The sequence below is a fragment of the Dromiciops gliroides genome, chromosome 4 (assembly GCF_019393635.1).
Source record: "Dromiciops gliroides isolate mDroGli1 chromosome 4, mDroGli1.pri, whole genome shotgun sequence".
NCBI lineage: Eukaryota > Metazoa > Chordata > Mammalia > Microbiotheria > Microbiotheriidae > Dromiciops > Dromiciops gliroides.
Window position 1 is genome coordinate 104,779,745 of NC_057864.1, and position 13,839 is coordinate 104,793,583.

Consider the following 13,839-nt stretch of genomic DNA (forward strand, 5'->3'; position numbering starts at 1 on the left):
TGAGGCATAATAATAACAGGTAGCATTTGTATAGCATTTCAGGGTTGCAAAGCACTTTATATATTCACTTCTGTGGTACCTTTCAGATATTTCCAATAGCAGATCATCAAGGGTACCGATCAGTTCTTGCCAGTTTTCAACAACAGGTGTGGATCTGAGCCTGGTTAACTTGAACGAATTCAGGTCACCAAGTGCTTTCTTAGTAAGTCTCTCCCCTCCCCGCTCCCTTCTCTTGGGTATCTCCCAATTAGCTGTTTTTGTTCTGTCCTTTTAAATTCAACAATCATTCTCATTGGCAGAGAAAAAAAGGCACTGTAAGAGTTGGACAGATAGTACTCTTCTCCACTGTTAATTATCATTGTTCCCAAGCAATGGTCCTAGACTTTCTTTGATCCTCCCCCTTTCCCTAAAAGAGCTTTTTAAAAATCCACCCTTTTTATCCTTATCTTTAGCTTTGCTCACCAATCTCAGCTTGTTCTGGGCTTCAGCAATACATACCTATTTTTTTAAGTTTTATTAGTGCTTTTAATTGTTTTTTACATCACAATCATTTCCAAACATACCTTTCAAAAAGAGCCTTCTTTTGTAACAAAGGAAAATAGTTAAATAAACCCAGCTGACACAGTGAGTTTGCCTGATAGCAAATATAGCATTCCACACCCATATTTTCTCATCTCTCTACTAAATGGAGGGAGGCAATGCCCATCTCTTTTCTGGGACCAGGAGAGGACATTTGACTCAGTTTAAATGTTTTAACTTACATTATCACAGTCTCAGTGCCATATTTTGAAAACCTAAGTTGATTGAAACTTATTTTTATTATTTGAAACATGGCTAATGTTTTGCATGACGTCATAGGTATAATAGGGATTGTATTTCTTGCCTTCTAAATGGGTGGGGGAGGGCAGAGAGGGAAGAGAGAGCAAGAAAATTTAGAACTGAAAAAAAAAATAAATTGATCTATGACTTCACTGTGTATCCATTCATATCTCGCCCTTTCTTCCTCACTGCGATGGTTTCTCTTTCTGCAGAATTTTATCTTTGGGAGCTTCCCATCTGCTACCTTCTCCAGTGGAATTTTAGGTCATGGGATCCTAACTATACTTTCACTGGACCCTTTGAAATCTGTTCTCCCAAAATCTAGAGGGCATGTCTGGATTCTGGCTCCCTGGAATGAATGGTTGTTTCTTTACAAGCTTTCCTTCATTTCTACCCCATTATCCCTGTTTTGTTTTGTTTTTGTTGACAAGAATCAGATACTTTATAGAATTATTCTTTGTTGGTTCCTTCAACTTTTGAAGGATAAACTTAACATTCAGGCAAGTCAAGAAAAAATTAGCTGCTGTGCTTTAGGTGGAGAGACCCCCCCCCCCCAGTGTCTCTAATGGGGCTACATTCCATTATCACTATTACATCATGCCTCCATGTCAGACTTGTGATGTTTCAAAAACTTAGGATCTATTTTCTCTGTCAGGGTGGTCTGCAGTATATTTTAATGACCATATCAATAGTTTCTGTATTCCTTCAGCTTTACTAAGATGGTCTCTGCCATACTTTCTCTCTGGTTAGTGTTTCCTCAGGAATATATTTTCTTAATATAACAATACTACTCTGCCCCTCTTCTTCCCTCCCTTCTATCCATGAGCCCCCATTCAATCTATCTCGGAAATACATATGAGGTCAACTTTTATTTCTTGTATTAGGATATTTAGTTCATCTTTCTTGTTTCCCATATGTCCAAGAAGACAGCTTGGACCTGGGCTGGAGTCCTGCATAGCATTGCTAGGCAATATCTGTCAGTTCCCTCTTCTACACCCTTTTCATGCCTTTTGCTGACAGTCTGTTTCCTTACCTCCTTTAGGAATCCTTTTCTCCATCAACCAACCCAATAAATAATTAAATGGAAAAAGAGAGAAAGAAAGAAAGATGGCAGCTCTACTCTTCATGCCTTCACTACTTTTGCATGTAACAGAAGTCCTGGTCTTATGTGAACTGGATTCACATGTCACCTGTGACTTGCTAAGTAACTCTAGGGCAAGTCATTGCCCTGTTTTCTCTTCTGTTAAATAGGGATAATAATACTTGCATTACCTACCTTACAAGATTGTTATAAGATTTGCAAAGCTGTATAGCCATAAACTATAATTTTTGTTCCTCATTCTCACTTAATTTCAAGGGGTATATTTGTTCTCATGATTTAATGTAATTCTGTAGACATTCCTTAAGCACCTATTCTATATTGGAGACACTGGGCTAGCTGTGGATAAAAAGAGATTCAGACCCTGTCCTCGAGGAGCTAAAAATCCAATGGTAAGGGATCAGCTATAAATAGGAAAAAAAAAACCGCTATGAAGGAGAATGAGAAATGTGCAAAAGAGAGATTCTAGTGTTATGACAAAATGAGATCGAGTTAAAAACCAATTTTACCTAGGAGTGTGGGGGTATATATATCAGGAAAGTGTTAGTAGAGGAGGTATAAAGGGAGTTGGATATCGGGACCATAAATGTATGCCTGAAAAGGGACCTTAGAGGTCATCTAATCTACCTCCTTCATTTTATATGAGGAAATTGAGGCTGAGAAGAAAAAATAACTTGTCCAAGGTTAAAGAGGCTTTAGTAAGGGAAAGAGAGACTGAAAAAGAATCCATTCCCAGACAAGGAGGATAGTGTGAGTCAAGACACCAAGATTTGAAGATAAGGACACGGGATAAAGTATGGTCCAACTTGCCTGTCTACTTTAGGAAAGGGAATCTAGGTTACCCCCCATGTGTTCTGTCTTATCCCTGCCTACCCATCTCCACTCCTCAGTACCTAGCATAGCTGAGCTTTCAGCAGGTATCCAATAAATGTGGTTTGATTTGCCCCAGACTGGTCCTCAAATCGCTACTGCATCTCACCACCCCACCCTCACAGCCATTCCTAACTTTGCAGGAGAAAGCAGATCAAAAGGGCATTTGGTTCTCTAGGTCAGCTGATACCCTGAGTGGATGGGAAGGGGAAAGACATTCAGAATATACTTCCTGGAAAGTGACATATTCTGATTTCCATAGCCCCTTCAGCTGGCTTGTCTTCAGCTCCCTAGAGCAGGAAAGCTGAAGGAAGGGAATGGCAAAGTAACATCAAAACAATGATGGGCAGGGGCAGCTAGGTGGTGCAGTGGATAGAGCACTGGCCCTGGAGTCAGGAGTACCTGAGTTCAAATCCAGCCTCAGACACTTAACACTTACTAGCTGTGTGACCCTGGGCAAGTCACTTAACCCCAATTGCCTCACAAAAAAAACCCAAAACGAAAAACAATGATGGGCAAAAGGTGAGAGGGAGGCTGCTGAATGAAGATGCTGCCAGGGTTGGAAAAGAGGAAAGTTGCCTACAGCCTGCACATCCTGAGAGTCTGCCTTCTGAGAACCTGACTAGGAAAGGGATCACCCCAGCTGTTTCCGGTCCTCTGTCCTCTTCTTTTATCACCTATGGTCCAACAGTTTCCCAGAACAATCATCCAAAAGCTGCATTGAACAAGAAGGCCTTAAGGGAAGTGGAAGATCCTGTAGCCTTAAAATGGGACCACAGCCAATTTTTCTCTCTCATGCCTTCCCCGCAACAGCCAACAGCCTCTAGCCTGAAGTAGCTGTTCCAGTCCCCAGCAGCTGGACCCAGTAGGAATGGGGGGCTGCCTGCACTCCAGGCCCTCCCTTCTGAATCCCAGGCAGCAGCCGAGTAGAGCCGTGGGGGGAAACTCGGGCCTCCTGGTGGGACGGGATGCTTAAACACACAGATCATCCTATATTAATCAATTCTGGACAGGAACACTCCCCACACAAATGACTCCTCACCCCAGCTTTTCTCAGACGGTCCCTTTGCACAGCCTGGAGTGAGTCCTATAGGTTTTGCAGGAGCCAGTTTCTGAGCTGAGCCAGGCCAACAAAAGGGGATAGTGAATAGGAGTGAGAGCAGCTGCTTTCTTTCGGCCCCATCCTAATACCCCCAACAAGGAAACACCAAGGACTTTGTTTCTCAACTGAACTGAGTGGGGAAACACCTTTTATTTCAGTAACAAATGATGAGATTATTCTGGGGAAGTGGAGGCCCTCAAGCGTTTCCATCTCCTTGAGATAAAATGGGGAGGGGGGTCTGACTAGGGAGGGGTCAGTGTTGTGAAGAATGATAAGACTACAAGACTCCAGAAGAACTCAGACCCACACTCCTTCAAAAATGAAGGGGCGGGGGCTGCTAGATGGCGCAGTGGATAGAGCACCAGCCCTGGATTCAGGAGGACCTGAGTTCAAATTTGGGGCCTCAGACACTTGATACTTACTAGCTGTGTGACCCTGGGCAAGTCACTTAACTCTCATCACACACACCCCCCCCAAAGACCCTGAACCTCAGCACCCAGTTTCCCTGAATTAAAAAAAAAAAAACACATACAAACCCTTTAGAATTGGGGGCTATCTTGCAATATGAGTGTTTTCAGTGACCTGTACAGAATTTCCAATTTGGAAGGGACTTTAAAGGTCATCTATTACAATCTATATCTGACCAACAATCTTGGAGTCAGAAATTGGTTTTACATATTTTTACCTCTTAACTCCTGGTGAGACTTTTGGGAAAGTCATTTAAACTTTTCTGGCTCTTGGTTTCTTATCTGTATAATATGGGGCTGGTTCAAGATGGCCTCAAAGGTCCCTTCCAGATCTAAGTCTATGATCCCCAGTGTAGTCAAGCCTTAAAGTCAGACTTCAAATGAGGGGGGGACATGCCACCTCCTAAGCCAGGCCAAACAACTTTTGAAAAGCTTTAATTATTAGTAAATTTCTCCTAATATCATGTCTAACTGCACAACCCCTCTGAAACTCCAATCCACCTCTTTTTTTGTTGTTGTTTGTTTGTTTTTTAGTGAGGCAATTGGGGTTAAGTGACTTGCCCAGGGTCACACAGCTAGTAAGTGTTAAGTGTCTGAGGCTGGATTTGAACTCAGGTACTCCTGAATCCAGGGCCCGTGCTCTATCCACTGTGCCACCTAGCTGCCCTCCCAACCCACCTCTTACTTGGGTCTGTCCTCTGGGGCCAAGAAGAAAAGTCTCATCCATCTTCTAAATAATAGCTCTTCCAACTGACTACAATGATCATATCCTCCTGCCATCTCTTTTCCAAGCTAAACCCCATGAGGCACTTCAATCAGTCTTCGATCCTCACATGACATCATCATCCCATGGTGGTGCTCCTTTGGACACACTACCTACCACAGGGTGTGCCTGCCATCTCCAACCTGCCCCAAGCTCAAGGATGGACAGAGCTGGGATCAATGTTGCCTTTTAAAATTTTTTAAATTTTTAAAGTTTTTAATTTTTTTGATCAATGCTACCTTTGTCCTGAAATGGACCAGCTTTCCCCTCATCAGTTAGTCAATCAATAAATGTTATCAAAGCGTATTTGTTTCAGGGACAGTGATAGGTGTTGGGGATACTAAGATATAAAATCAGTCAGATAATAAGCATGTATTTAGTGGCTAATATGTGCTCAGCACCATGCCAAGCACTGGGGATAAAAAAGAAAGTCCTAGTCCTTCAGAGGGTTACATGCTAAAGAACTTCATGAAGCCCTTTCTAGGCCAGTCTTATCATAGAGCAAAGGAAAGGCTGGTGGGTTCTGGAAGTCCTAAAAAGAAGGCTGTTTTTCCTGAATTTCTGTGAATTCAACAAAGGACAGGGGCTTCATTTTTCCCCCCATAAAAGAAGATTGTCAGTGTTTGTCAGTGAAACCTATGGATCCTTTCTCAGAATGTTTTTAAATATATAAAATGAAACACCAAGGAGTACAAAGGAAACCAATTATACTGAAAATTACAAAAATATTTGTAAAGAGTTCACAGACCCCACATTAAGAACCCTTGCCCTAGATGGAAACAACTGTGCTCCTGGCTCTTGGATAAACCCTTTGAACAGGAAACCTACAACTGTGAATCACTAGGAAGTATTCATACAAACCAACAGTTTTCTGGCTAATGTGCATCATTCATTCCCCCTGCCCCCTCTTTGCCTGGGAGGTAGGAGAATAGAAAACCCTTGGCTTCTCAAGATTCTATAATCAAACCAGTGGGTCTTAGATCAACTCTCACCCAACTCGCTCAACCTCCACGGACTGCAGGATGATGGGGGTAGGGTGGGGAGAAGCAAAACAGATAAAAAGACATTTCTTTCAAGTAAACAGCAGTCCTGTTTACCCAGGCAGTGTAAGCTCTTGGCATGTTTATTCTAAAACGTTTACATAGCTCTAGAAGAAAGTCAAAGCAGCTGGACTTGGAGGAGAAATCTCTTAGAGGACCTCTGCCTACTCTGGGGGAATCAGTAAGGCCAGAGACCCCTGGAAAGAAAAGGCATGTGCCCTGACATGGAACTCAGCTCTATCATTTGGGAAGAAATGAGCACCGTCTCCAGTCTGGGCTTCTTCTGGTCAATGAGTTTAATGACCAGTTGCAATTTCTTACAGCTAGCAGTGCAAAGTGAACTTTTCAACAGGTTATAACCCTTTCTTCCCTCTACCTCGAAACCCAGGCAAGTGCTATGTCAAGTGAGGAATGAAGAGGCTGAGAACCCATGTGAACAGCAAAGGTTCTTACAATAAGGCTGTGGACCAGACTTGTAAGTTTAAATTCCAGCGCCACTCCCCCAGACCCCCCAAAAAGGGAAAAAATTCAGAGCACCCAGTGATGGGCACTTCTCACGAATCCTGGGTACTCTCTTTACTGTAGGGACTGCTAGGTGGCTGTTATATTTATATGCCTGACAATCGGGCATCCTAGTTTATCTATCCCTACTCCTAAAGCTTTATCCCAGAAGTTCTCTCATTTAGACTCATGGGATTTAGTTGGAAGGGAGCTTTGAGATCTAGACCAACCCCTTCGAACAGATGAAGCACTTAGCACAATGCCTGGCAAATAGGGGGTGTTTAATAAATGCTTATTGTTTGAGATGAGAAAAACCAAAGATGAAGTCACTCGTCCAAAGTAAGATTTAAGTAGCCGAACTTCTATTTGAACCAACTCCTAGGTCTTCTAAATCCAAATATAGAGAGCTCTTTCCTTTACTTACATCTTATTGCTGAATAACTACCTCTCATTTTAGAGGAGAAAACCGTAGTGTTCAAGAGCTATATAGAAGTGGGATCTTGGAAAGAGAAACTTATCTATTTCCAATCAATTCTGTAACTCACCCTTAACCTTTCTTCCTTAGGAAAAAAAAATGCTGCTTTCTAAGCACAAATTCATACATCAGGGACATCTTGATAGGTGAGACTTTTCACAAAGTATACCTTTCTCAGGAAGGGACAGAAGGGCAAGGAGCATGTATTTGGAGAAGCAGTAGGAGATGCACCATGAAAATTTATGGGCTTCCTCAGATTTGTCCCACCCCCTTCAAGGTGCTAAACACTGGGATGCTAAAGCAGAGGTTCTTAATCTGGGGTCTATGAAATTATTTGTTTTTAATTTTGATGATTATATTTCAATATAATTTCTTTCCTTTGTAATACCATGTATTTTATTTTATGCAATTAAAAAATTATTTTGAGAAGGCCCAAGTTTCACCAGATTCCTTAAGGGATCCATGACACAAAAATGTTAAGAACCCCTGTGAAAAAGTGTTCCATGGCAGACCCCACAACCTAGGTCCCCATGGACATGAAGTCCCCACAAAAGTACTCTATTTGCCAGGTATAACATAGGATAAGAATAAACTAACAGTTGGAGCTGGAGCCCGAGGCAAGGCAGACAAGGAGACAGAGGAGCTGAGACAGACATAAAGAGGAGCTTTATGAGGTCCAATTCCCATCCCTCCCTTCCCTTTATTTACTTGGGGATTGCTTAATCATCCCACCCTCTATAGGAAAATAAAAGCACCTTCAGAAAAAAGGTCATTTTCCTTTGCACTGGGAATGAAAGGCATTATGGTCCTTGAGGCACAAGCCAGGGTTTCTCACCTTCTGCTGACATTCAATCAGCTCCTCACCCCTTATAGGATGATTACCCAGGGTGTGGATTATCTAGGACACTTGCTTCTTTGCCTATCTACTGCTTACTTTACCGTGGGATGACGTCTCTATTAGAGGCTGGGTAGGGTAAATAAAGGGAGCCAACTCATTCAGTCAATGTTATCTCTTGTTAGAAGTAGCCTTGGAAGGAGGAGGTGATAATAGCCAAAATATAGTGTGTATATGTGTGTTTGAGGGTAGGGGTGTTGAAAGGATAATCTGTGCTTTTGGGTAAATTCTCTTCATCCCACCTGTGCACAAGAATGGATCTAATGGTGGATTTAAAATCTTTTTTTGCTGTTATGGAACTCTTCGGTAGTCTAGTGCAAAGCTTCATAAACTGTGGGTCATGACCCATATGGGGGGGGTCACATAACTGAATGTGGGGGTTGTGAAAAATCTGACAACAGTAAAAGGTTCTGTATACCTCTTTTATAAACCTATATACCCGGGTCATGATTGGAAAAAGTTGAAGAAGCCTACGAACCCCTTCACAGAATAATATTTTTAAGTTACAAAATACATAGGATAATCCAGGAAAGCAATTATATATTTTTTAAACAAGTTCATGGACTGCAGGTTAAGAACCCCTGACCTAGAATGAAAGCACTCCTCAGTACAAGAGTCTTCAGAAAGTACATAAACAAGATTCTGTTACAGGAGAAAAGCAGTAACATTAAAAAGGTGATGATAGGGGTGACCACTCCACTCCCATACTGGTGAAGGAAAGGCCTAGGCATGGAGAAAAATCATTTCCTAGAATGACACATAGGCACAAACGGGAAGGATTTGGTCATCATGACTTTAAAAGCCTTAATATACTTAAAAAGTGTATTATGGGGCAGCTAGAGGGCGAAGTGGATAAAGCACTGGCCCTGGTTTCAGGACCTGAGTTCAAATCCAGCCTCAGACACTTGACACTTACTAGCTGTGTGACCCTGGGCAAGTCACTTAATCCCTATTGCCCCACAAAAAACAAAACAAAACAAAAAAAGTGTATTACAACTGCCTGCTATCAGTAACACCATCCTTAGCCAACTGGCACCTCCATGCCTGCTCCCTCATCTACATAATCTGATGTAGTTCCCAGTTCCATTACTAGCCTCCCTACTCCCTCCCATCACAATAATTAGAAAATGGTGATAAGGAAGCTGAATTTGAGGCTTATGCAACAGAAATACACTTTTAAAAACAAAAATCTTAACTGGAGCAGGAAGACAACAGAGCTATTGAAGTAGTTTAATAGGGCTGGAGAGGTAAGAATTCAGGGTTCTTAGTCTGTTCTTCCACAGGCCCACTGGGTGAGCTTAATTTAGTGCCTGCCTGTTTGAGCTAATTTACTTAACTGCACAAAGAGGTTGTGAAATGAAAGGTCTCCGGGAAAGTATGGGTAGCCTGTCTCAAAAGTTAGTTGTCCTAATACTATTCTTAAGGAACAGAGACAGTTCTCACGACCCTAAACTGACATCTCTCCAAAACTCTTGATGAGGGGCAGAGTCAGTCGTGTTACAACATTAACAGAACCCTGTGAGAGTAATTGGGTTGATAATGTGAAAACTTCACCAAGGTCAAGTGGCCAGTTCTATCTCCATAAGCAAGATAACATGACAACAGAAACTTTTGGCTTCTGAGAACTATTATCTTATCTGTCCAAGAACAAAAATGTTATTAAAATCTGACAGAAAGAAGATAGCAGGCTCCCGATCAACTTGGAGAGTATTTGTACATGCTGACCATTACACAATTCATGCATAAATCAAACTTGGCACTTTTTGTATTTTTTTAAAGTACCAAACCTCATTCTTCGTCTGGAGAAACTGGTTTGGTCCATTTTCACCACAACTTTAGGGTTTACCTGCTGCATTTGTAAGAAAACAAGATGTGATTTTCTCTTGAATCTCAGCATTGATAACAATACATGAAATCATACTATAAATACTTACTCTAGAACAGAATTTAGTGTAAGATGGGGTCATGTTGGACTTTCAGTCCAAGATTTGGTTTCCAAAATACCAAATAGATCTTAAGAAGCAGTTTTTGGCTTGAAAGTACAAAGGTGCCACTATATGAACCTCAAGGACAGCATTATATTAAAGTTCTGAAGTAACAATGACATGAGTGGGCCAGATTTCCATGGTCTCTATCAAGCCAAACTATCTAGACTTTCTGACAACAGCATTAATGAGCAGGTCAGTTTTATGAGATATACTTATCTCCGTGGAATCAACTTCAAAACATTAGGGTTGTAAAAATAAGCCCTCTTTCATCATACATAAAAAGATTATGCTATTGACATTTACTCTGAATGGTTTGGTTCCCAACCTCCCCTTCCCCCACTATGATGATGGGTCACAATCCTTTTCCTGATCCCCATAACCAGAGGCCTGAAATGTGTACCCAAGGCTAAGAAAAGCTGGTTATGAACCTGCAATTTTTTTTTCTGCCCAAATTGCACTCAATCATTGTTTCATACTCTCAACCAAGCTTCACAATTTATGACAGAGAAAACACCTTGAACATAGTATGAGTGACTTAGAAGTAAATTATGCCCCTGTCCCTCCTCAAAATGTGAATTGGTTAACATTTACTTCACTGCAGTGGTGTTCCTACTAATGAATAAACCCATTTGTGCTTCAGTGAGAAAAGCACCAAAGTGCTTCAGGAATGAGGTACTGGCCCAGGGCAGCCCTTGTTTAAAGGAACATCATTAGTCTTATTCATCTTGGGAGCTGTCACTGTTCATCTTACCAACTGGTAATTCAAAGGGACTATTCCTGAGGAGCTCAAAGCACATCACAGACATTACCTCACTCTCACAATGACCCTTTGAGGTCGGGTGGAGCCAGCTTGTTCTTACTATACCCATTGTGCAAAAGGGGAAACAGGCATCAAGGTCTGTAACTTACCTAGGGTCACATGGCAATCCAGGGCGTCTCACTGCTTTGGCCCAAACTCCTGACCCTGTCTTCACCTACTACTAGCCATTTGACCTCTCCAAAGATCATGAGGTAAAAGAAAAAAATATTTCAAAAAATATCTATACATGGAATCAAATCCTTTAAATAATCCTTTAAGAGGCAAAACGTCCGACTTGTGTTTCTGTTAGTCCAATTCCCTCTTCCACATATTTGGTGAATTTTAATCAATAAAATTATTAGTGATAGATAAATACTTCCAAGAATAGAAGCTTCAGCAATTCTCATTTAGCTAAACACGATGACTGAGTTGTGTCCTAAGTGCGCTGACCTCTTTTTGGGCATGAATACTTTGCTGTGTTCCCAAAGGGACTAAACTCTCCCATGGCAAGGGCTACCACCTTCTTTGGCATTCCTCACGTTGTGGGCACTTCATGTTAACTAATGCAGATATTTGGGGCAGGGTCTCACAGACAAGGTTCTAAGCCCCATTGCTTACCTTGGGCATGTGGGAAGACAGGGCAGGAAATGGAAAACTTTGAGCACCTTCAGCCTTACTTACCCATGCTGGTTAACAGGTATGCTATTGGACATCAGAGTTGTGGCTAACGCTGGCGCCCTCCCCCCCACCTGAATAATATTTCAGTAAACACCACAAACTCCCTACAACAAAGGATTAGATACAAAGATTTTATATTATTTGAAAAAAATTTAAAGTTATTTATCTTTAATTCAATTCTGTGTCTCACTCTAAAGGCAGTAGGCTTTGGCTACCTGGTTTAATAGATTTTCTTCAAAAAAATACCAACCCCACAGAAACCAAATTATTTTTTATCCACTTCATTCATACACAGAGAGACACACGGAGACAAAGAAGGGAGATACAAGGATAGTGGTGAATTAGGTCAAAGGCAGGGCTGAAGAGGAAAAGCAAAAGTGGGAAGAGGCAAGTCTTTGCAACTGAGCCACGAAATGTATTAGATATGAAACTCTGATTCTAGTTAAAAGATATAATCATGGACTGGACACTGAGTCTTTCAAAATTTCTGAAGATATTTAACATATCCATATTACGGCATTATCTTAAGAGGTGAAATTATCTTTGAATAAGAGATACTTAGTACTTAAAAAAAAATAATGGGAGAAGGAGGAAGGGGGGGTGTTAAAAGACAGTACAATGCCTAGCACACAGTAGGAACTTAATGTTTATTGAGACCAAATTTGCAACAAATTTACAAGTTCTAACGTATGTCTCCATCTGGCACTTTCCAAAGAATAACTTTCAAGATTTTATTCAGATGAAAAGCAATGCACACATGCTTTGCCACATGACCTAATTGGCTAGTTACCAAATTGTCTAGGATGTTTCTTTATCTTATGTAAACCACCAACTTAAGAATTTAAGCCTCTCAAGAACCCTAGGAGCTCTTAAAACTTCTGCCAAGCTGCCCACTCCTATCCTTGAAACTGACCACTAGGGTATATCCTGTCCACTTCAAAGGGAAAATGATTTCTAGAGGTTAAATTCCATCCAAGTCAGTGGAAGAGTTGTTAACTACTCAGGCTTTCTAAATGCTCAATCATTGTCCACTCTTAACATTCAATTAAAAAAAAAATCTGTGTGTACCAGTTTAGCAGGGTGTTTAAGATAAACATTTTGTGTTATTGCAGTTGTAAACAATTGCTTTAGTGGAATGAAAATTCCAGTTGTACTAACTCAACCTCTGTGCCCCAGTAGAATGTCCCACTCCTCAAGTGAAGGGGCACACACACAGGTGGTGCTGATTGTTGCCATTGATGATTTAGGCCAAAGTTGGGCGCAATGGACACCCCAGCTTCACACACTATGAAGCTGAGAGGCACCGAAGGGAATGCCATCAAGACAAAGGGAGTTAAAACCACTGGACAACCCTGAAACAGATTTCAGCATCGCCTACATGCTGAACACATATCTGCGCTGTTTGTGTAACAAGTAACTCAAGCTGGAGGGCAATTTTGAAAGACAGCACCTGTTTCAAAACAGGGCTGAGTTCACAGCTGCTACTACTTAGGAGCTCAGCCTACCTCACCACAATGTACTTGAGGAACATCTGACTGGTAAGAAAGGAATATCCAAGAGTTATGTACTTTGGATCAGGTGGTCCTATCCTGGGTTAAAAATCCTTTCAAATATTGGGTGCAGATTATAGGGATGCTGTGTGGACCTATTTAATATGAAACTGGGAAATGTCATAAAGAGAGAAACATCCTATAGCACAAGTATTTGACAATGCAATGGGAAAATTATTACTTCGGATTACCTTGATCAGAAAATTCAAGTGAGGACAAACATCTCCCTCTGCTGGCTAAAGATAATCCTTACACCAGATGATGATGATCACCTTGTGTATTCCTTCTATTAATAACTCTTCTGTTCCATTAAAAATGGTTCTTAATACCATCCTCAGAAAATGTACCTTTGTACTAGAATAACATACATTTTGAGTATTTTTAAACTTGTGTTCCTTAAAGATCGGAGAGCCAGGTAATACACATTCCCAAATCTCATTAAATTCCATAGAATCTGAATTAGAAGGGAATGCCAACATGATCTAGTTAAGCCACTACAAACTGCAATTCCCTCTATATCGTTTCTCCATAGGTATGCAGTTTCTGTATTAAGGCCCTTCCAGGAGATTGGAAACCCTCTACCTTCCAAGGTATCCCATCCCACTTTTTTTTCCTTAAAGGCAAAACTTTAATTCTGAAATCTGAACAAGTCTAATCCTTCTAAATGACCACTCTACCAATGCTTCAATACTTCCCTTTCCCTACAACACTAATTGCAATTCTAAAGAGCAAAATGACCATAAAGCCTTGAACAGGAAAGAGAAAAAAAAAATCAAGCAGTCTACATGAATAC